This window comes from Lutjanus erythropterus, chromosome 17 (assembly GCF_056507025.1).
Source record: "Lutjanus erythropterus isolate fLutEry1 chromosome 17, fLutEry1.hap2, whole genome shotgun sequence".
Taxonomy (NCBI): domain Eukaryota; kingdom Metazoa; phylum Chordata; class Actinopteri; order Lutjaniformes; family Lutjanidae; genus Lutjanus; species Lutjanus erythropterus.
In genome coordinates, this window is record NC_139333.1 from 26836821 (window position 1) to 26860868 (window position 24048).

At 38.7% G+C, this 24048-nt stretch overlaps 2 protein-coding genes across 2 annotated transcripts in view; one reads left to right on the plus strand and one right to left on the minus strand.

The window, feature by feature from the left end:
- The window catches only part of tbkbp1 (TBK1 binding protein 1), a 92043-nt gene extending 81897 nt beyond the window's left edge, over positions 1–10146 (minus strand). Inside the window, exon 1 of the mRNA XM_084740209.1 lies at positions 9932–10146. The gene's annotated coding sequence lies outside the window, so the exon portion shown is untranslated. The remainder of the gene's footprint in view (positions 1–9931) is intronic.
- pdk2a (pyruvate dehydrogenase kinase 2a) overlaps positions 1–24048 on the plus strand; it is a 54120-nt gene that overhangs the window by 16690 nt on the left and 13382 nt on the right. The window lies entirely within an intron of this gene.

Consider the following 24048-nt stretch of genomic DNA (forward strand, 5'->3'; position numbering starts at 1 on the left):
GTTAATACTACTGTCAGCATGCTAGCGTGCTTTCAACAACAGTGCTAACATGCTAATGTTTAGCATGTAGACTGGGGCTGTGACGATTACCACAATACTGCAGTCATGTGATATCTGTCGTTGCGTTGAGCTCATTACCATCATCACCGCAAATTTAATTTTGAACCTGTGAATCTGATGTTGATCTATTCATACAGCTGTGAATCAGAGATGTCAAACACGAGTCAGGAACACAAGGACGGGGTTTCCAGAGGGTGGCTAACAACATGCTAACAACAACAACCACCTTTTGTTGATTTGGTCCTCTTTCCTTGCTTTTTGTTCTTCTATCATGGATAAGAAGGCTACGTAGTTAAATAGTTTATTTTTTTGCGGTCTTTTATTTTGAAAATCAACTGGATTCTATCTGGTGTTTCTGTGTGTGACTTCCTGCTCGCTCTACTTGCTCTGTGCAGCTTTATGTGGCACCTGTCAAAAACAGACTCGGTACTGGGACGTTCTGCTGGTGGAATCATAAGCATTGTATACAACTCCACTGGATGTAACGAGACGCAGTCGTGCGCAGTGCAATCAAGCCATCATGACAGTGACGCGCTCGGGTCAGAGGCCCCACAAAGTGCTCTGTCACACCAATGGCTGAACACACTAGAAGCACATTTTCTGCATCGGTCAACAAGTGATTCTGCTCCTCTTCTGTTTTTAATCACAAGTACAGCTGAAGTTTAAAATAACCTCATGAATTCAAAGACTTTTATGGTTTCCTGGATAAAAAGCAGACCATTGCCTTTTATGATCATCAGCGAGGAGGGGCTCCTGCCTGTCTGCTCTGCTCATCTCTCTCCCCTCTCTACAGACACAACTAACAGATATGTGGAATAAGTATATTATTAAAAAAAACACACACACACACACACATACAACCAGTAACAGCTATGTCTAATAAATATAGTGGATGGACAGATTTGGATATTTCATCATGTGGAGGAAAAAAAAATCAGGGAAATGGAAACTGTGAGTGAGATGCAGGGAGAGAAAAATGAAGAGTTGGAAACCATGGGAGACATTTCATCATTTATCAGGATCAGATCATTTATATCACGTATCATGTATCATTTATATAATTTATAGCAGATTATCAGCGTGTTTTCATGCCGGATTCGCTTGCGGAGCATGAACAAAATAGATGAGCTGCTGAATGTGGCTCTGTCGATCACGGTGTGCACTGTGTGTTCAGCCCAGTTGATTCACTTGAGTGCCAAATGAAAGCGGGCAGCGCTTCGGATACCTTTGTGGTGCTGCAAGGTGGTGCATTTTAGCATTTAGCACATTTTAGCGCTGTTGCTAAGAGCACGCTAACATGCTGATACAAGATACTTGTCCTACAAAATACTCTCTACCATAAAAAATATTTGTTCTGTGGTATCTCTACGTAAGCATCTGCAACCACACTAGCAGCTCCAAGAGATAAATACTAGTGTAAGCATGCTAGCATGCTCTTGATACTCATTTGCAAGCACTTGCATGAACATCAGCGTAATAAGAGCAAGCTAAAATGACAAAAACCACCTTATTTGTCGTGTACTTTGATGTTTTAGTTTGACTCATGTCCGTGTTATTAATTGAGGAAGCAGGATTTCTGACCTATACTGCAGCCAGCCACCAGGGGGTGATCCAGATGCTCTGGCTTCACTATAGGGAACTCTGTGTGACCCATTTCTCTATATACAGTCTATGGTTGGAACAGACACATAAAGAATGAAAAAAGGAAAGAAATAGCCTCAGTTACTCTTTGGTTGGATCATAAATACTGTTTTTATTCTCTTACCAGCAGCCCTGTGGGCTCTGACATAATCCCTGTTTAGGTCCATTTTAGTTAACATTTAATTCAATAGTGACTCATCGGAGGTTTATTCATTTATGCTAAACCTGTCTCCCTGTGACACCTGAGAGAACAATCATTAACACCATCGATAAAGCTGTCAGAACATCTGATCCAGACAACACAAACCATCACGATCAGAGAAACAGACAGCCTCCAGTACACACTGTCTGTGCCTTCCTCATGGGGCCGACGTACAGTCAACTCTCAGCTGAGAGACGAAATAAAACGCACGAGAATTCAAATCCAGTCCTGCTCTGAAGGCCAGTCTGAAAAACACAACCCTTAACACAAGCAGCTCTTCACTCAAACAGCTGAAAAGCAACTACCACGATTTCCAACATAAAAAAAAAGGCATATTTGTTTCAGCTAAATCTTTTTTACCTGTTTTGAAAGAAAGTGACAAATCTGATAGATTGGTATTATGGTGTGTCTTTTGTGTGGTTGACTGACTTTGTTTGAGAGGATTTTTAAACGTTTCAGTGCATTATTATGTCAAAACTGCCTTTAAAAAGTCCTTGATAGCTAAAGAAGATGAAGACAATCATGTTTTGTATGAAAAGCACAGTGTGTTCTGTTCTGTGATGTTACACCGTGTTGCTTTAAACATGTTGACAGCTCTAATTCTCAGATTCTGCCAGAGAGGACAGTCAGGTCCAGGGAAGGAAACAGCATTAAGTGCATGTCCAGGCACACGAGGAACATTCATCTGGCTCACTACACTGTCCCCGCAACAAAAATGACCGTATTAGCGGTTTGTTGAATTGCCAAAAACAACATACGATTGCATTTAATGACAAGGACCTCTCCTGTGAATTACTGCTCTCGCCTGTCAGGAGCTGAGGCTGAAGTTGCGTGACGTTATTGTACCAGCAAACATCACAGGGAGGAGGACGGAGGAGACAGATGGAGCAACAAAGCCTGCGATGAGAGGCTGCTGTTTGTTTCCTACTGACAAGAAATGCTGGTGTCTTTTAACAATTTCTGCAAGCTTTCCTTGACCTTAAAGGGCGACTCCGCCTATTTTACACATTAAAGTCTGCTTGCGGGTCTTGGGGAGCTCGTCAGTGTGTTAAACCCAGATACTTTTGCAGCAACTATAGAAATTTAACATTGCTGAAATAAAAAAACGGATTCTACTGAAATTTAGGCATGTAAACTTTGAATAAATGTGATATTATTAATTTATAAGATATGTGCTGCATTTCAAACGTGATTAATATGCTGATTATTTAAAGATTATGTAATTTTGATTATATAAAGTCTACTGTTAAGTAATATTATGTTGTCCTTGATAATTATGACAGTCAATGTTGGTACAAAGACAATACTTAAAGACATAAGAATAATTTAATTTAATTGGTTAAATTAATTTTAAAATTAAAAATAAATATCAAATATAAATATAAACATGTTTATTAGATATAAAACTCCTCTTGGAGCTCCATTATTGCGTAGTGACTGAACATTTCTTACTCTCTACACTGTGGAGCCTTTCTTAACACGGATGAATAACCTGTTCAGTCCACTTTGCAGCAAACTACTAGAAGATCAGAACACACCCTCAGTTTTTAAAGTGCACAGCCTGCCATGCTGCTTGCATTGCTTACTGGACTCACAGCTGCAGAGAGTCTGTCTTAGGCTGTCTTCTGTCCCGAGTTGGACACCTCTGACGTGTAGCTTGTGAGACTACAGAGTGCTGCAGAGACGACATATTTTTGTAGTCCAACCCAGAAGTTAGCATCGCCCCGGTTCCCTTGAATTGGATTTTTCCATCAGGTTTTGGGCTAGTGGAGAAAATAAGTTCTGTGGCAAACAAAAGTTTATGCTACTCATGTAAATTTTGAAGAGTGAAAATGCTGCGACCAGAGGTAAAGACCTAACATTAGGGTGTAAATGAATTAGTCTACAGTTGCATGACTTCAGTTCACCCCACTGAGTGACTGATGATGTTAAATGTTCGCTAAGCAACCACCTGTTTTTAATGTATGTGACAGCTTCAAAATTATATATATATATAATTATATATATATATATTAATCTCACTCATTCACAGACCTTATTTCAGGTACATTTATATAGCATTTTAATATAGGAAAGTAATTAAAAATGCTTGCATTTCTCTTTCTTTCTTTCTTTCTTTCTTTCTTTCTTTCTTTCTTTCTTTCTTTCTTTCTTACTTTCTTTCTTTCTTTCTTTCTTTCTTTCTTTCTCTTTTCCTTTCTGTATTACATAAAATGAGGAAAATAAAAATCTGAGCCTTGCACCATATGTTATTATTATATAATGTTAATTATAAATTAATGTCATCGTGTTTGGAAGAAGAATACTGCTAATTATAATAACTGAAAAATAGATTTATATTTACATGCTTGTCAGAACTTAATGTGCAATTTGCAGAAAGACTATTTCAGGGGTGTGCAGGGTATAAAATGTGCCACTAAAAGAGCTGAAACAGACTCAATAAACTGCTGCTTTTCTTGACTTTGCAATACTGAGGCAACAATTTGCAAATGCTTCCCTTTTGTATCAGGGTTAAAAGTTTTTTTTTGTTAGATTATTTAGTTTTAAATGAGGTCTCGTACTGTGTTACTCTGAGTGTCTGCTGTGTTGTTCTTTTAAAAGAAACAGATCCACACAGGTTCACGTTAGGATATGATTCAGTGCTGTTATCCAGAACATTGAACAAGTTGTGCTAACAGCAACTGTCTCAGCTGTAATTCCCATTTGCTTCTGCAAGTTAATTCATTCAACAGAGAAAAACACTTTCTCCGTTCAATCGAAGGTGCCAATGTTCTCTGGCTGATTGCGTCAGTAACCCCTCCTCCCACCACAAACACACACACACGCACAAACACACAAACACACACACACACACACACACACACACACACACACACACCGTCTTTCGACACGTTGCAGGAGTTACTCCAGAACACACCTCCTCAAGGTCAGCTGGCAACAATGCAGCTCCCAAAAACACTCCAATTAACTCCACACGCACAACAAACACCTGACGGGTGTGTCTCAGATTATTACACAACCTGTTGGAACTGTGACATGTTCTCCTGCTGGAACTGAGATGTGTTGTCCTGCTGGAACTGAGACATGTTCTCCTGCTGGAACTGAGACATGTTCTCCTGCTGGAACTGAGACATGTTCTCCTGTAATGTGCTATCAAACAAAATAAAACCTAAAAAAGTGATAATGGGTTCTTTGTCTCATGCCCAAAGGAGAATACTTCTTGGTTCCTACTACAACCTTTTATAAAGGTTCTTTCAGGAACCCTTTAAGGGAGTTTTATCTAAAACCCAACATAAACAGTTATACCTAAAAAACATCTGTGAAACTTTTTATCCTCAATATGAGACTTTCTAAAGGAGAACCCTTTGATGGTGTTATGTGTTCATCTAGAACCCTCTCTGGGGGTTTTATGCAGAATCTTTCCAAGGGTGTTAACAAGAACCATTTCATATTCCAGTGGTTTCATTAAGAATCCACCTCATGGTTACTGAGAACCCAACATAAAGGGTTATATCTAGGACCATCTGTGAAAGGTGTCACCCAAACCCCACCTAAGATGGGTTCTAAAGGAGAACCCTTCTATGGTGCAATGATTCCACCCAGAACCCAGTCTGGGGGTTTCTATACACCAAACATTCCACCTTAGAAACCTACTAAGTGGGTTCTACCTAGAACCCTTTTAAATTCCAAGGGTTTTAGCTAGAAACCCACCCAAAGGGTTCTACTGAGAATCCTTACATATTATGGTACAAAGAACCCTTGATGAAAAAGTTGATGAAGAACTTCTTTGGATGAAAATGGTTCATGTTAATGGAATCCTTCATCTTACAAAGAACCCTAGATGAAAGAGGAAGTCACTGGTTCAGGGTGGAACCTCAGCCCTTGAAGAGGAACCTTTTTGGAACCCTTATTTCTCAGAGTGCAGTGAACGTTGCGTTGGAGTGGGACAGTGTCCTCGGCAGAAATCTAATAATTTTCCAAACAAATCAGCCGGAGAGTCCATTTCCTCACGAGGCTGAAATCAGCGGCGTTCTCTAATCTCACTTCACAGCGCATCACGTTTCAGAAAAACAGCATCAACAGCACTCATCAGCACATAACAAAGTACATTATACAACAGCTTCAAGCACGGAGGAGCTCGCTGCAATCCAATTTAAAAGTGCAAGGGGACCAAAAAAAAAAAAAAACATGATTAACGAGTGTGGAAATACAGAAAAACAAGCCCAGACTCATGAGATACTGTACAGCCGTACAGCAGCTGTGTGATTGGTGATTAGCAGGTAGACTTCGGCCGTGATTCACTTCCTTAAATTACCTCCCTCGGACAGGAACCCCTGGGAAGGAGGGCGGGCTGAGCACTTCAAATGAAGAGCTGCTAATCAACTGAAGTCTGAGGACCAGTAAGATTGGGCCCTGCAGATGAATGGGGATGGGAAGTTCTTAATGTTAACCTACTGACCCCTCTTTACAGGCCGCTGCAGAGACAACTGACTGACAGAATCTGGCATGGAGCTAATTATCAGGCCTGTCTGAGCATGTGAAGTAATGACTTAAAGCAGGGATCTGAGCGCCAGTAGAATGAGTAAGTAGTCAGGGTTTTTTCATGGTTAGAAGTTATCCACCCGGCTGCATTTCAGCACCATGATGCTGTCCACTCTGGGACAAAGCCTCACTTCATACAAAAACCCTGTGCTTGTTAAAGGACTCCAGTATAATCTGACACATCTTCATCATGATCTTACAGCTGCATTCACACGCAAGCTCTTCAAATAAAAGGAGAAAGGCAAACATTGTCTTCCGTTTTAGTCTTTATCTGTCCGTATACTTTGATGTGAAGCCAGAAATACTCCTCAAAATGCTCCAGCAGCCCTTCTAGCACTCTGTCTTGGACTGTTCATGTGTTTAGCCGGGGTAGCAGCGTGCCTCTAGGGCAGACGATGTCAGACAGTGTTTTGCTCCAGACTAAAATAACTTGACAAATATCGGATGGATTGCCATGAAAAGGTGCAGATATTCCTGCTCCCCAGAGGATGAATCATATATGGTTTTTAGACCAAAATGTTTTTGATTGTATGTGTCTTTTTTTCTTTTAATGCAAGTAAACCTTGGTTATCTGTGTAAAACAGGCTTTAATGACTCGATCTAGCACCACCTGCAGGTTAAAATTTTCAAATATCAAGTATAATTTGCATGAAAATGTTCATATTACTGGTTCCTGGAGGATGCATCATGTACCGTTTTTCGACCAAAAGTTGTGCATATATGTGGGATTTTGAATGAGAGTAAACCTGCTGAAAATAGGCGATTGATTCATTTCTTGTTACTAGTAAAGACGTTTGCATATCTGTTGTTTTTGTCCCAATGTGTCATGTTCAACATCATAAATGCGCCAGAAAACAGGGTCAGTAAAAAGCAGAAAGCAGCACAGAGGCCAGTGACTAAATTACAGTGATTACTCTTGTATTTTTTATTTCAGTCTCTCTTTCAAACCCAAAACCAAATAATACTAATAATACTGATGACTGAGTTTGTAGATTTACATTATATCATTACACTATTGGTTTTATGCTCTTTTTGACACTAGTATAGCATTCAAATGCTATTAAAAGTGGATAATGTCCAGTTTAGGGATTTGCACAATTAGTCAACTAAATGATTAAACATTGCTATCCTCGCTGGTCGGCACCAGAAGTACAAGGGAAGTAAAATTATTGATATTTTATTAATGTTTAGTGCCAGTTAACTGTTGTTTCTAAGATGTTATGCAGTCGTCTGCCTCTCCCTGCCTGAGTGTCTGGATGTTGTTGTTGTCAGTGAAGTGTGATGGAAGACATCCCATAAAAAGACTACAGTTTGTGAGTATTTTGATCTAGAAAATGAAATTAGGCTCAGCTTAAATTCAATCAGGAAGACTATCTTTATGCTTCATTCATCCTAACTCTCTTTCTCTCTCCCTCTCTCTCTTTACCCACTTATTCTCAATCAGCTGTCCATGGGCGTTAACTCTGTAAGTCAACCAACCAGATTCAGTGTCATCATGTCAAAACTTTAAATCCGATCCCCTCTCTGACGCTTTCAGCTGTCATTTCTGCAGGGAACTGTTGCAACCCTCCTCCACTCCGTTCTCCACCAGTTCTTCTAATCCAGAGCCCAGTTTGAGCTCCTCAGAAGTCCAGTCCTCACCACATCCTGATCCTTAGCCATCCCTTCACCACCACCAGTGTCTGGACTCCATCAGTGGGGTTTCCTTTACTAATCACAGCTTCACTACCCCTTTTATAAATGATAAAATATATTTTGCACACTCAGAACAAAGTCTCTACTGATTGAAATAAGGTTTGTCTGCAGGCTGTGTCAGAATAAACTGACATACAACCACTCGACTAGAGCTATGTGTGACCGCATTCAGAACAGACATGTGGACGTTAACCTGCAAGGAGAGCAGGTTGCTAGTGCTGCTAATATTAGTCCCACTGTGTGACAGCTAACTGTAGCTGCAGGTAAATAAATGCTGTGTTCCTGCTTGATCTAAAAAAAATAATGCACTTAGTGAGTTGTTGCCATGTTTTGTGCAATAATGTGCAATATCTTCATAATGCATGGCGCAAAGTGCCATTTCAGCGGCATTTATAATATAAAATGGTTGGTGATAATGTACGCCAAATGGCTTTTAATGCAAGCAATATTTTTCGGACAGTGTTTAACCTTATTGATTAATAAAGTGCACTCAGTTTTGACTGTCTTTCTTACTTTTAGACAAGTCTAAATTAAAATTTCTGTTTAATCAACCAGGAAACAGATGCAGGTACAGGTCAGCTGAGCTGCCTGCATAGAAGGTTATGCTTTGATAAAGTATATGATAGGGATGTAACAATATATCAAATATTGTGATATTGCAATAAAAATAATGCAATATTGAAGAAAAAAATGTCCCAATATCATACCAAACTATGGTAATATGTACCATGATATTACAAGTACACAGTTAATTATTTTAGTTAATTATTTTTATTTTATTTAGTAAAAAGACTGCTGACTGCTGGATTGTTCTTGTTTTGCAAGGGCACATGAAAGTATGTGCACATGCTTAAGTCATGGCTGTTACTTTAATTTTATCTTATTAAAGACAGAAAGCAGAAGCATTTTAAGTTGAAAGGAAAATGACTTGTATGCAAATAAAAATGCTGCACACGTGGGATTTATTATTTAAAAGAGACCATAAATATCATTTTCCTGGATTTTTTTTATCCTGGTGTCTTGTAGTTTTTGTTTGTTTATTATTACATCCCTAGTATATAAAGAGGCAGGACCTTTTACCATATTCAGTCACTGAAAATTATCTAGATAAATCCAAGTTTAGTTTTTTATATTTTGCACGAAATATTGACACATCTCTAGAAGTACAAAAACAGCTATTTATCACCAGTCTTACCGTTAAAATGAAGGTGATATTTAAAAGGAAACTACATAGTGGGAGTTCAGTTCTTTAGGCTACTGAAAGCTGTGCTGTTGATCTATGTCTTGTAACTCTGCTGGACACTAACATGCGGTGTTTAAAGCAGGCCAGAGAAAAACGACCCGACAGATGTAAGCTACTTTTGCTGCTGACCGCTTTCTTTCATCAACACGGAGCTGAAGTTGAAGGCTGCCTGCGGCCAGGGCATCAGAGCACCATCAGGGCTCTCTCTCTCTCTCTCTCTCTCTCTCTCTCTCTCTCTCTCTGTGTGTGTGTGTGTGTGTGTGTGTGCTGCTGCTGATGATGATGATGATGGTGCTGATGGTGCCAAAGCGTCTCCTTTAAGGAGAGAGCTGTATCATCAGCTGTGGACACAACACAATAAATAAACACAGCAGATGATGGTTTTTCTCATCTTACATCCTCGTGTTTGGCCCGTTTCGAAACGAGGCTGACGGTGCCATGACTACAACATGGCTCCACCGTGAGACCCCCAGTTTCTCCAGCACCACATTGTATCCGTCACATGAAAGACATTCGCACACACGGATCGGATGAAGAGGATAACTTACGCGCTCCCGTGGATCGATCCGTGGATGCCATGTCGCTCGGGAGAGTGGGAGGCGACGGGGGCAGAGCAGCCCCCCAAAAAAGCGCTCTGTTTCCCGGTTGTGTGTGTCTGTCAAGTGGCCGGTAAAAGGCTGCTGGCCTCTGCTCCAGTCCTCCTCCTGAGCTCCTCCTGTGTGTGTGTGTGTCTCTGTGTGTGTGTGCTCCTGTGGCGGGGAGCAGCACGCCTCCTCTCCTATAGCTGCTACTGTGCAGGACTGAGCATCGCAGCGCAGCGCAGCGCACACCGTGGAGCTACACCAGTGTGGGATGATGATGATGATGATGATGATGATGTCGCGGGAATAGGAGCGTCAGTCTCTCCTTTTAACGAGAACATCTACTGTGTGTGTGTACCGCTTGAGTCACTCTGCACTGTAGAGGCAGAGCCAAGGCAACAGCAACCTGCACTCAACACAGATCTGTCTAATAACCAATTGTTAAATGCAATTACTAATTACCTGTTACTAATGTAACGTGAATACTTTCCGTTACTTTTTGACACCAAATATGGTGAACTTGTTTAGTGTAATATGATGTTTGTTGTAGGTTTATTAACACTAGAAATCCCAGAATTCCATATAGAAGAGCCATAAGCTGTTATTGTGACCTTTGACTTCCAAACTCTACCTCATGACAAACACCAAAATACAAATTTTGTAAATGTATTTATATATTTATCAAAATGCATGCAATCTTGTGACGTAATGACTGTGTATATCCACAGCAGCATTACCATCAGTGATCCAATTTGAGTGAGAAACAATTAAATGTATTTTATAAGATTATAAACATGTTATTTTAACATAAATTACTGTGACATTTCCACCGAGAAGCAGCACAAAAAATAAGCATAGCCTCTGGGGAAAAGCTGGAAACGAGTACAAAAATAAAACCAAAAAAAGTCGCTAACATGTCAGGATCCTTTGTTTCAAAATTTGAGAGCTTTAACACAAAAATTCAGTGAGTTATAGGTGCTGAGACAAAAAAAAGTGTTATAATCGTCCCTGGTCTCCCCTACTTTATTTTTAATCGAGTCTAATTAACTGATTGATTGTTTGTATTTTAATGTTGGGAAATTGGAAATTGAGACAACTTGTGAAGTTTCATTGACAGAAGCGATGATTGTTGCTAGGCAATCAAGATGCGTCCCCAACTGTGCAAAAACTAACAATATAACAGTGGGGTCGGTATGACCGCCTGTGGCCAAAATAGATAAAAAATCATCACATTTTCTTTTTTTAAATTTATATTTAAAAAAAAATAAATTAAACGCAAATTCACTTTTAGGGAAAATCACAAATCTAGCAGGGATTATATTTTTGAATTAAACAAAGTTATTGGACACATAAATTTGAAAACTGTCAGCTATTAATTCTTTTGTTATGCGTGAGTTCACATTTACATTAATAGCAGTAATTATGCAAATTTCAATAAGTTGCTAAGTAATGTTGTGCTTTTCACACTTCACACTTAACTTGTTCTGGAGCTTGTGTTTTTACACACACACACACACACACACACACACACACACACACACACACACACACTATCCTGGTCTCCAGCATCACCACCTACAGTCCAGAAGTAGTCAGAGTGGCAGCGACAGGTTATCTAACTGGATTTGTGAGTAGCTAACGTTAGCAGTTGGTTTTGGCTGTAAATGTTTCTTTTATTAAGATGTGGAGTTCTTGGATAATGTCAGTACTTTCACAGCTGAAGCCAGAACTGTTACTGTGCTGTGATGTTTCTCCTCTCATCTAATTTTATGACAAAATAATGTTGAAATGATCAACCAGTGAATCATTTTTTCACCAGAGGACACAATAATGAATCGACTGTAAGATTAGTTGGTTTCACCGAGGCCAGAGTGGTGCACAGAGACTCATGAGGTGTGTGAGTGTGTGTGTGAGTGTGTGCATGGTATTATATTGTTCTTTGTATTTTAAAATAATAATCCTGCCAATAATCCCTACTTTTTTTTATTACTAATTGTATCTGTCATCTGATTACCTCTTTTTTTCTGCAGCTGTAATGGAGGACACTTATCTTTTTTTGCATCCTGCTTATGTAATACTGTTACATGTAATCCATTACTCCCCACACCAATATTTTAGATTTATTTCCTCTCAGAATTCAAATTATAGTCGAGCACAGACACAGTAGGTCTATGCACAGTTCCTAAACAAAAGAGGGAGTAAGACAAAAGCAGCAGACTGGAGTGTATTTATAGCACAAGCTAAATGCAAACAATTCAACAGCTTACATTTAAAGCCACATGGCTCCACCAGTGGCTCCATCCTCTGTAGCATATACATGAAAACTCTTCACACCTTCTGTTTTTCAGATTGTAAAGAAAAAGTGTCTGTATGTGGCCGGAGCTGCACAACTACATCGAGTTGCAGGGACTGGAAACACAATTTAAAATGCTCTACATTCGACTCCACAGTCATCAACACCCTTGACCTTAATTTGAGGTACTGCCCCACTTTTGCAGCGCGCATAACACATGCCGAGGATGAGAAATTGTTGTTTCATTGATATGACTTTGGCAGGGTTGGGGGGATTACTTTAAAACGATACAGTTACTAATCACCTGTTAAAAGTGTAGTCTGTAACCTGATCAAAATAGCACAATAATAAAGTAACATAACCTGATTACTTTCTGTTACTTTTGGATTACCTCAATACCAAATAGGGTCAATTTGTTTAGGCTTTTTTTGTTCATAGTAGCTTTTAATTTCTTTGTATAGTCGCCATGTACGGGGCAACATTAAAGTTCAAGATGGGGGTGCGATGACCCCCCAGTCCTGAGGCAAATCAAGAAAAAGCAGTTGTAGAACTACCATCGACTTATGAGTTTCAATGGCATTTGAAAGGACCGCATATGCTATACTATTCTTCATATAAAATTTACATGATGAGGCGTAGTGTGCGTCTTGCGCCTTACCACCGAGCACCGAGCACTTTAATGAATTAGTTAACAAGCACAGATCGCCATGAACGCAAACACTTCTGATCATTAATGCAGTTAGTACAGTAACTTCTGGCTCCGCCATCTGAATTAGATGTCTTCTTCGTGGAAGTACTTCAACAGATTAAACAATGCGGATGCAAAGTGTGCGCTGTGTTCTAACAAGGGATAAAATGCGCTGGACTGAGGTTTGGATTTTCATAGCGGTGTGCACAGTGCCAGCCTTCTGCTCGAGACACGGCCACAGCCTCTGAACGCAAACAGAATGTGGAATCTGTCTCAGCTCAATAGAATGACTGTGAAAACACCAAATAACTTGTTTTAACAAATCTTATTTGTTTATAATATGAAGAATTGTAAAATATCACTTCCATAAGGCTGCTCAGAGAGACCAATCACAGGAAATAAACTTTGCATTTCATCCATGCAGCTGCAGCAAAGGTCAAACTGCATGCAGCATGCACAGTTTATATTATGTTCATTATAATGTTGATAAATGTTGAAGCGATGTTCTTTTACCTCAATAATTATTAACACTATCAGATAATACACAAAAGTGGTCAGGTTTGGAACCTATAATTCTCCTTGTTAAATACGTATTTGTCTGAAATAGGCTATGGCCAAAGTGCTTTGACAGTATAGCCCAAACTATACCTTAAAAACAAGTGCATTTCCCAGGTTAATGAGCTTCTATTCTCAGTATTGAAAATGTTTATGCTTCATGCTCCTCAATACATCACACCATCGAACACAATAGAGGCAGACATTTGTATTTTTACCCACGCAGCATCCCAGTCACCAGTAGCACCAACAACAATCCCAAAATAATACAAAATAGTATTATTAATAATATCAGCAGCATTGACAGGTCGGACAGCTTACTGCATTTCTGTGTAGCTGACATTAGCATCATTCTGTGTGGCTAATGTTAGCGGCTGCTCCTGATCTTTGGTAAGTTTTTAAGTGTAGGACTTAATGAACTCTTTAGTTTTGGTGTTTGCAAATCATTGTCTTTCAGCTTTACTTTGGTCATTGCAAAAATTAGTTTTTTACATGACTGTCCTTCATATGTTGCACATGCTAAAGTGTTTAATTATTACATTGTATTTTTATTTTATTTTTATTTATTTTTTTGTATTTTCTCATCAGATAACATTGCTAGTGACCACAGACAGTTTTTTATTTTTTATTTTGTTGTTCTTTTTTGATATTCAGATATTTTAATTTCCACTCCAAATGATCCATACACTGAGAATCAGAATCAGCTTTATTGGCAAAGTATGTGCACAAATACAAGGACCTTGACTCCAATTTTTTCTGTGCTCTCAGTGTGCTTACACACAGGCACAAGAACAATTTTCTGGAAGGTAGAAACAGACAGAGGTGGCAAAACTTTCTTTACTCAAGCAGAAGTACAGATACATGTGTAAAAAACAATCCTGGTTAAAGTAAAAGTACTGATTTAACTTCCTTACTCAAGTAAAAGTGAATAAGTACAGGCTCTGAAATGTAATCAAAGTATAAAAGTAAAAGTCGTCCTTTAAAGGACATTTCTACTGACTGATTCTGTGCAAAGCTAACCGAACTTCATCTTTCTCTGTGTGTTATTGTCCCATCTATTAAGGTTTAAACCGGTCTTGATTTTGGGTGGGTGTCACACAATGATACAAAATAAAAATAGACACACTTTCAATATCGAATTTTACTTAAAATGTCCTAGAATTTCATATTTTCTACACTTTCCACTACCGTACTACATTTAAATGGATGATTTCACTTCTTATTTCAGTGTAACCTATAAAAAATGTTCTAAGACCATAGATAGAATATATGGCCAAAAGTATGTGGACACCCAAATGTAATCGCTCAAGATGTGATTTAAAAAATGTGGGCATTAATCTGCTGTTGTAACAGCCTCCTCTCTTCTGGTTTGAGGTTTTATGCACGATTTATAGAACTTGTCTGCAGGGATTTGCTCCCATCCAGCATGTTGCAGCATGATCCGATCTGGCTCACAGTCTGTGTTCCAGCTCATCACGAAGGTGTCGGATGGGGTTGAGGTCAGAACTCTGTGGAGGCCAGCTGAGTTTTTCAGCACCCGACTGGTAAACCGTTTTGTTACGGACTTTGCTTTGAACAGATTCGCAAAACTGTTGCCACAAAGTTGGAAGCACGCTGTTGTCTAAACCACTGGATTCCAATCTGGGGTCCTGACCCCCACTAGGGGTCGCCAAAGCTACGTAGGGGGTGGCAAGGCCTTCTAGATTTTAAAGGACCAGTGTGTAGGATTTAGTGTCATTTAGTGGTGAGCTTGCAGAGTGCAAACACCCTCCCCTAGTATGTTCTTTTCCTCTCCTTCCAAACATGTAGGACAGAGATCTGCAACTTTTAAAGTCTCTGTAAACATAAATCCACAATAGTCTTCTAACCATATAATTTATGTACATAATACTAAGCATGTAAAAAGTGTTATAAATCAGATTTAATCAAAATTTTAAATATTGTCTTCTTAGTTTTTGTACACTTCCCTGTATTAGGTTTGAATTGGGCATATTTGTACTCAGATTTATTACACAAATAATGAAATATTAAAGTAACTTGATTACTTTCTGTTTCTTTTGGATTATAAATTATAATATAAAATATGGTGAAATTGTTTGGCCTAATATACGGTTTTAGATCAGCAACCAATAACTATTTTCATCTTCAATTAATCAGTCGATTATTTCTCATTTAGTCGATTAGTTGTTTGGTCCATGAAATGTCATAAAATTGTGAAAAATGTTGATCGAAGCTAAAGATGACGTCCTCGAATGTCTTGTTTTGTCCACAGCCTCAAAGATATTCAGTTTACTGTCAGAGAGGATTAAAGAAGAATTCACATTTAAGAAGCTAACATGAGAGAATTTAGACTTTTTTTTAATTAAAAAAGGACTCAAAATGATTAATTGATAAATAAATCCTGTCATAATCTTGTCAAGTCTTTCCTGTAATGATTATTTTCCTTATCAATTAATCTGTCGACAATTTTCTTCATGAATTGATTAGTTGTTTGGTCCATAAAATGTCAGAAAACAGTTAAAAAAAATGTTGATCAGTGTTTCCCAAAGTCCAAGATGACATCCTCAAATGTCTTGTTTTGTCCACAGCCCAAAGATATTTAGTTATAATTGTATATGTTTTTTTGTATCCAGATTACATAATCCTGTTAAATCCTGTTACATGTAATCTGTTACTCCATGAGCCTGCCTGTACAGTCCAAACATTCACTGCTTAGAAAGATTTATTGATGCAAAAATAAAAGGCAGTTTTAAAGAGTGTGATGGACGTATATGAGCTCAGTCAGAGGAGCTTTTACCTGCATGTCATTAAAAATCCTACTCATGCGAGTTGTTACTGAGTTTATAATCTTCCACACTGTCTGTATGAAGGTGATCAGCTGCACAGGAAGTCACCAACCAATAACCAATAATGAAATATTGAAACTTACAATGTTCTCCAGGACTGTGCAGTTCCATAAACTCTGCATGAAGAAGAAACTGAACTCAGGAAGAAAATCTCTGAGTGTGACTCTCCTGGGTTGGTGTACTGTCAGTATAAACTCTCAGTTTCCTGCAGGAACTGATGTGAGTGATGGATTCATGATGGATAACCACAGGCTTTTTACCTCTGGGATCAAAAAGAAACTGTCTCCTCCATCTTTTTTACATTCAGTGTGAGACGGTTCTTATCACACCGTTTCACACACTCTCCCTTTATTCTGATGGGCTGCTATTCTTGTGCATTAAGCCCAAGATAGCTGCGTCATCTGAGGATTTGATGACACAATTATCAGGGTTCCTTGCTTCTGCAGCCGTGTGCGTAACTCGAGCAGGACAGCGGAGCAAAAAAACACTGACAAAAGACTGTCACAGATCATATGGAAGGTGGGAGGAAAGAGAAGAGAAGAGAAGAGAAGAGAAGAGAAGAGAAGAGGATGCAGAGACACATAAATGCAGCTTTATCGGTGCACAAGCGTAAACTTCAGGAGGCGTATTACAGAAACATCCTTACGTTAACACAGAAAGACTTCTGGTATTACAGAAATACATCCTAACTAACTTTAGGAATCCCTTATTTTCTTATTTCATCCCATTTTATCTCAAGTTAGGAAATCCTAAATGCTCAATTCAGCATCACTTATCAGTTTTTATGTCTGTTGCCTAGCAACCATCTTGCCAAGCTAAACAAGTGTAGAAGAAAAATACAAATAAAAAAAAGGAACAAAAACAACAACGGGCAATTAACTTCAAGAGGGATGTTGATAGCATCTCGCGCAGGGGTTCTCAAAGTGTGGCTCTTGGGCCAGTGGCTATATGTTTTCATATAGACAGCTTAATCTCAACTTGTATAATGATAAATAAATTATATATATTAATATATATAAATGTAGGCAGTATCCAACCTGTCTGTCATATCTCCATCTTCTCTTTTTTCTCTTTTGTTGCTTGTTGTTCATGTTTACTTGTTTATTTTAAAATTCTGATCTCAAATATTTCACCTAAATTACTTTTTTGCAACTCACAAAAGAAAATATACAATCGTAAAACATTGTTTTTTATGAGTTGCATAATGAGAAGAACAACTTCAACATCTAAATCTAACTTGTAACTTGTAAATGCATGGATATATAAAGTTGGATGTATACAAATACAATATACACACTCTGGAGCGTTCAAGTTAATTAGAAGGAGAGGTCAGATATTCATTATTCATTTTGATAATGAGTTATAATTTACCATTATCTCAAGTCCACCTTTTATCAAATACATCTTCTGTATTTCTTGCTTTGTGAGTCAGTTTCTTAAGTTGTACTTCTTTAATTATACTTTCCCATTTTGTGGATTGAAATGATGCACACTGAATACTAAACTGAGGACTTTCTGTATTAAAATGTTTTTCTAGAAACTCTACTCTGGGGTTCTTCTATTAATTTTTGGATTGGATTAATCTCAGCGGTCACATAAAGAAAGTCATTAGGCTTTTTTCCATTAAAAGGCCACATACTGTGTGCTGTTGTGCAAAACTAATGATATTAATTTTTAAAAATAGACTTTTAGGAAATACTTCCTGACAGAGCATCAAGCAGTTTAAAAATGTTTATGTGTCTTTTGTTTCTTCCTCAGACATCTTAAACAGATGAGATAAGCGCTTCCAGGTCTAAATTTGCTTCAAAGAAATGCACCTGGTTGAATCAGACGGTCCAGAGAGTCCTGGCTCCGGATCTTTCGCTCTCTGATTATTACAGGAGATAATATGTAGTGATTCTCCCTCCGGGGCCGAGCACACAGTCATCACCCTCACTCTGAGTGCACACTTCATCAAAGAAATAACATACTTGTGGGTGTTTCTTATATAACATACCCTACATATAAACAGGCAGCGTTTTTTTTGTTGTTTTTTTATGTTGTGATGAATTTTCTGATTCATTCATTCTCCTCACTGCCGATTATTCACTCTCTCTCACAGGGGACTGAAGCCAATCCAGCACACAGTGGGCAGAAGAAAAGGAAAACTGCTTTTTGAGACATCGCCCTTGAGCTTGTGGGCAGCAAATGATGTCTACTGTAAAAGACATTTAACAAAGAACCCACCCATCAGTGAGGGATTAAATAATTTTTCATCAAGTGAAAAGTAGCTGGCATGGCTTTAAGTAAATTTAACAGAAATAACAGCAGAATTTGAGAGCTTCATATTTCTATTAGGTCAACAGTTCAAAGTTAAATGTTAGCACCAGTTACGTCAGAACTGGAGAGTATTTCTTTATTAAAGAGCAAAAAATGGCACTGAGGGCTTTTCTTGACAGAAAAGATGTTTTTGTTCCGACTGGCTCTGCAAGAGTTTGATCTGACAGATTGAAGTTATCCCGTGTTAGACATGGGAGAAAGATCCAATCACCTGCCAAGTGTTTTTTGAAAGTGCCTGCCCTTCTCCAAACAGGGCCTGTCAGGTTAGAGATCTTCATGAAAGTGACCTAAAACGCCACAGAAGCTCAACGTGATCAACCATCTCATTCAGAAGGTTCATCACTGAATAATCTGAATCACTGAATCCTGCACATATCTGCAGTAAAACATTTGTTGAAACGTGATTTTTGAAAGGTTGTTCCCCCTCTTGTCTCGCATCCTCCCGTTGTACTTTTGTCATTGTTCACTGTCAGCAGCTCCATTCAGAGTGATTATAATAACCATGTAAAAGCTCGATTCATATGCTTGATTAGTGGAAGGTCTTCTCTAATCTGCATTTATGTAGCATGGTCATTATCAGCACTTTCATGAATAGGACCTAAGCACTCCGAGTGAATGCTGAAATGATTACATTGGCCAGACAAATTGTTAAAATGCAACAGGCTTGATTAATTATTAAATGTTTTCAGAATGTCTTTTCAAAACAGAATGTACTCAGGAACTTGTAATAGCAGAAAAGTTCAGCAGGAAGTGGATTTAAACTTTTAATCGGAGCAAATCTTTTGTTATGAAGTGAATCGTTGGTATCTGAAGTGACCCCAGTTGTGTTTAATGGGCACACCCCCCCCCAACTGCCCCACCCCCCCACTGGCCTGCAGCGAGAGGAAATTTCCACTGGAGCTGTTGTTGTCCAGCTACACTCTCTTCAACCACTACACCACTGACAGGATGCCCAAACATTTAAGCCCGACATGTTTGTTGACAGTGGGGAATAGGAGCTGACTACTGGCAGGAATGTAGGCTGATGGGGAGCGGAAAAGTACTGGGGGGGTTGGGGGCTGCACCCCCACCCCTGACCAGTGAAGCACTCTCCACTAGTGTCTCCAGGGCCGGTTATAAACAAGAACAGCTGGCAGTTTCGGGCTATAAAAGAATAAAACTCAACTGAAGCTTATTGACTTGAAACAGTTATAATCTGTCATGGATTCATGAAAAAAGTGTCTGCTGCTGCTTTTTATTGGCAACTGAAAAGATGCAATCAAAGCCATGAGGCCACGAATACACTGAAAATCTAATAAGTTGGGTGTACTCAAAAAAAAAATACCCAAACTCATTGCCTAAAAAAAACTAAGTAAAGTTGAGACTTTAAAATAAAAATAACTTGTACTTAGACTAACCTGTTTTTGTGAGTGCCAAATACTTAAACTAATTTAATTGTGAGTGCACACTAGTTAGACTAACTTGTTAGCCTGAGAGTGCAAAACTAATATCAACACTTTATGTATCTATACACACACTGTACTATTTGATGAACTACCTACATGAAGTAATACTGTGAACTGAACACCCTTCATCCCCAACCCCCCACCCAGTTTCTGTGGGTGTTTCAATGTAGTCGCTGGCTGTTTATTCTCGTTTTGAACTTGGAAAGGAGAGTTTGGCAAAAGGTGAGGAATTTACACAAAGTGTTCAAAGTCCTGGGTTGTACATTTTTATCCTTGTTAGTCATGTTGCAGCAGTATGGCCACATGTTGTTGGCGATATAAGGTGTCCACTGAAAATGTTTAAGTCAGTGACAACGGTCTGCAGCACAGATCAGCTGAAAGAGTAGAAAATGTCGGTCAGTGGACTGACAGAATATAAGAAAGAAAACTGTTGCAGCCTGCATACACCTTTAACTACTCATATTTGATATTTCGTGGAACAAACCTCCAAAATGAATAACAGTGGACAGTGGGACTCTGAGATTATAATGTGGTGCTACAGGTCTAAAGGGCGCAAAAGGGAAAACAAAAGTATGACAAAAAGCATTTACTTCACAATATTAAAGGGATATTTACTCCAAAATCAAAAGTACATATTTTACCCCTGGTTTGTAGTGCTTTTTATATATTGTAGCGTCTCTTATCAATGAGGCTAAGAGACGTGAACTCGGTTTGCCGGCTATTTATTGCTGAACTTTAACACAGGCTACTGTGGGCTGTAGCCAACGCCAAAATAAAAAAACCTGTCCGCTTTTACAGGGTCTTGTCTGCACTTTTTTCCTTCAACAACTTCTCGCTCGTCAGCTTACCCCCACACACACATGAATAGCAGGAATAACAACAACCCTCCCTCATTGAGCCTTATTGCCAATCACAGGTGGATATCTCACACAGATCACTGTCATAGGTGCTGATCTTGACTGACAGGCTTCACAGCATCTCAGGCATGCAACTTTGCTGAAATACCACATTCACTGACACTAAGGAAAACTCAGTAGTAACCATAACAACATAACAAAACGTTTGACTGTAGCTGAACATAACCATACAGTTAACATCACATCACTCAGTCTGTTATAATATTTAGATTCTTTTCAAGCTCAGAAATGTCCTTTCAAATAAAATCAAATGATGCATCAGTCAACAGAAGCACAAAAATACTGTTGGATGTTCAGGATGTTCAGAAACATTTGTTGATGTGCAGCCATTACAAATCCACCTGCAGTGAGACAGAGGACCCTCTAAGCCAGTATGAAATGACCTGGCCTAAATATCTTTGAAAAATGGGGATGAAACATGTTTTTTTTTTACTTTACTGCATCAATTTCTTGTGGTCAAACACAAATAAGTCTCCACGGGTAATAAATCTACTGCTGACAACGGTCTTTTTCTCTCCCAGCAGGGCCTCCTTCGATTGACTCCCACGCTCTCGTTCGAAGGACACATCCTCCTGAAGGACAACATATTTTGCTCTGATGGGAAGATTTAAAACTGTTTAAATGTGCGAAGAGTCGTTTTGTGGACTCAGAGGTGTTTAAATCCAGACTTCACTGCAAGAAAAACATAAAAACACCTGGTTAGGATAGAAAAAGATGTTGGTATTTTGTGCTAATTGAGGGCAGCTCATATCGCAGATGGTCTGTTAAAAGAAGCTCAAAGTAAATCCTGTTAGCTGTAGCTGGTATTGTACAACAACCACCAAAAAGCCAAACAACTGACATTAGAAAACAATATGACTAATACTTGTTTTGATATTGTCTAGCAGGGATCAGCATATTATCTGCCGCGAGCTGGCAAAGCAGAAATGAGCCGTGATATTTTGCGCGGCAGATTTCTGACATCACACGGTCAGGTTTTTTATTGCTTCCCACACGCGACTACAAAAGGTGTAAATAATGTTTTGATAGAGAGGCATGACAGGCGGGCTTTATAAGGACAATCCCAACTGTACTGACACAGCCGCCGCTTATGTAATGGGGAGATTTGACTGGGACACTGTGTTCCCTGACAAAGGCATTTCTATTCAAAACCACGGGTGGCGAGCTTCCAGAGAATCATTCACAGAGGATGAACTTCTGTCCATCAGGAGGGGAGGAAGTAAACACAGAGCAGAGAGCATCTGACCGTGTTTTCATCCAGATGAGGATGTAGGTCGATGGAATTCCCCCCAGAAACTGTATCGCGTTTTTTAAAGGTAGAATGAGTAGGATTTGTTGATTGTTGAGTCTCGTTCTTCAGGACGAATTCCAACATTTTGGTTTGGCAGCAGAGTAAATAATGAGAAAATAAGAAGGTACGGGTGAAAGGTGAGGTCTTCGAGGATGCAGGCGCTGCTACTCACCTCTGGTGGGTCGTCAGTGATGATTTAGATGGTTATTTTTTATCTATAAGTCATGCATCGTTTGTTGGGAATATCCTGCATAAGTTGACTTGTTACCAAAAATGATTATGAATGAAGAAGACAGCTGTCTCTTTACTGAACAGAATATGAAACTTACGAGCACCTTGGGACTCTCCTCAGTTACCATCCCCTGATAAAACATTTTCATTCTGCTTTAACATCTGGCCTTGCATCCTTTTTCTATAATAGATAATCAAAACACAACATTAACCCACTATCTGTTACACCCGACTGGAATAGAGACCTTGACCGGATTTGCTTTGACTTGAACTTGTCTAGGATAATATGGAACGATGTTTTCTCCCGTCCCGAGAATCCTGCTCATCAGCTGATTCACTTTAAGTTTGCACATAGAGTCTACTTCACACCTGAACACACATTTAGAAACTTATTGGTAGTGATCTTTGTGACAGATCCTCCCACTCCAGGAAACTTCAAGCATATGTTTTGGCAACGTGTAAGTGTGAACTCTCCAGTGGTGGTAAAGTTACGAGTAAAGCTAAGTAGATTACATCGTGTAATAGTACTTAAGTACAATTAAAAAGACAGACTTGAAAATAGTTAGTTCCTCCCCTGGATATCTCTCTGGGTTTATGTTGTCGACACGTTAGTAAATTTGTTTGACAAACCTCTTCGATTATGCCCCGCCCTCTGGCTCTCTGGTCATAACCCAAATGTTATTCTTCCATATTCAGTGAAATAAATAATTCTTGCAGCTAAAAGCTTAAAAGTTGCAAAACCTGAGACATTATCCACCTGGTCTCATGCTGTTGTTTATATCCCTGATATATGGGTCTGCATAATAAGTAGGCTACTTATATATAAGTAAAACATTTGCATTTAAACCTATTAAATATTAGATATATTCAGATCATTTACATAAAGAAAAGTAGAAATACCACAGGATAAAAATATTCTTTAAAATGTTCATTACAAGTAAAAGTCCTGCATTTTGACAGTGGTGGACAAAGTACTCAACCCCAGTACTTGAGTCAAAGTATAGATACTCCTGGTCAAATATTACTCAACTACAAGTGAAAGTTGCTCAGTCAAAATTTTACTCAAGTTAAAGTATTAGAGTTCTTGCTTTTAAAACTACTTAAGTATTCAAAAGTACATGTTTTTAAAAATACTTAAGTATTCAAAAGTACAAATTACAAAGTACATTTTCTAATATCAATACATACTGTATTGTTTTCATGATGCATTTACAGAAGCTTGTAACTCTCTGAAACCATCTAATGATGCACTGATGCTTGTAGAACCACTCTGCTACACAAAGCCTATAGAAACACCTATAAAAACTTCAGCATAGAAATACAATCAAAAGCAAAAAGGACAGTTATTGTCATTTTCTGATGTAACTGTATTAAAATCACCACATAAAATTAGATTGAAGATAACTGTAAGGAGTTCAACAAGTCTGTTAAATAACTGAGATTTCTTTCTGTCTTCAGAGGCAGTATATATACATGAATTATGTGGTATTTTTCATCCC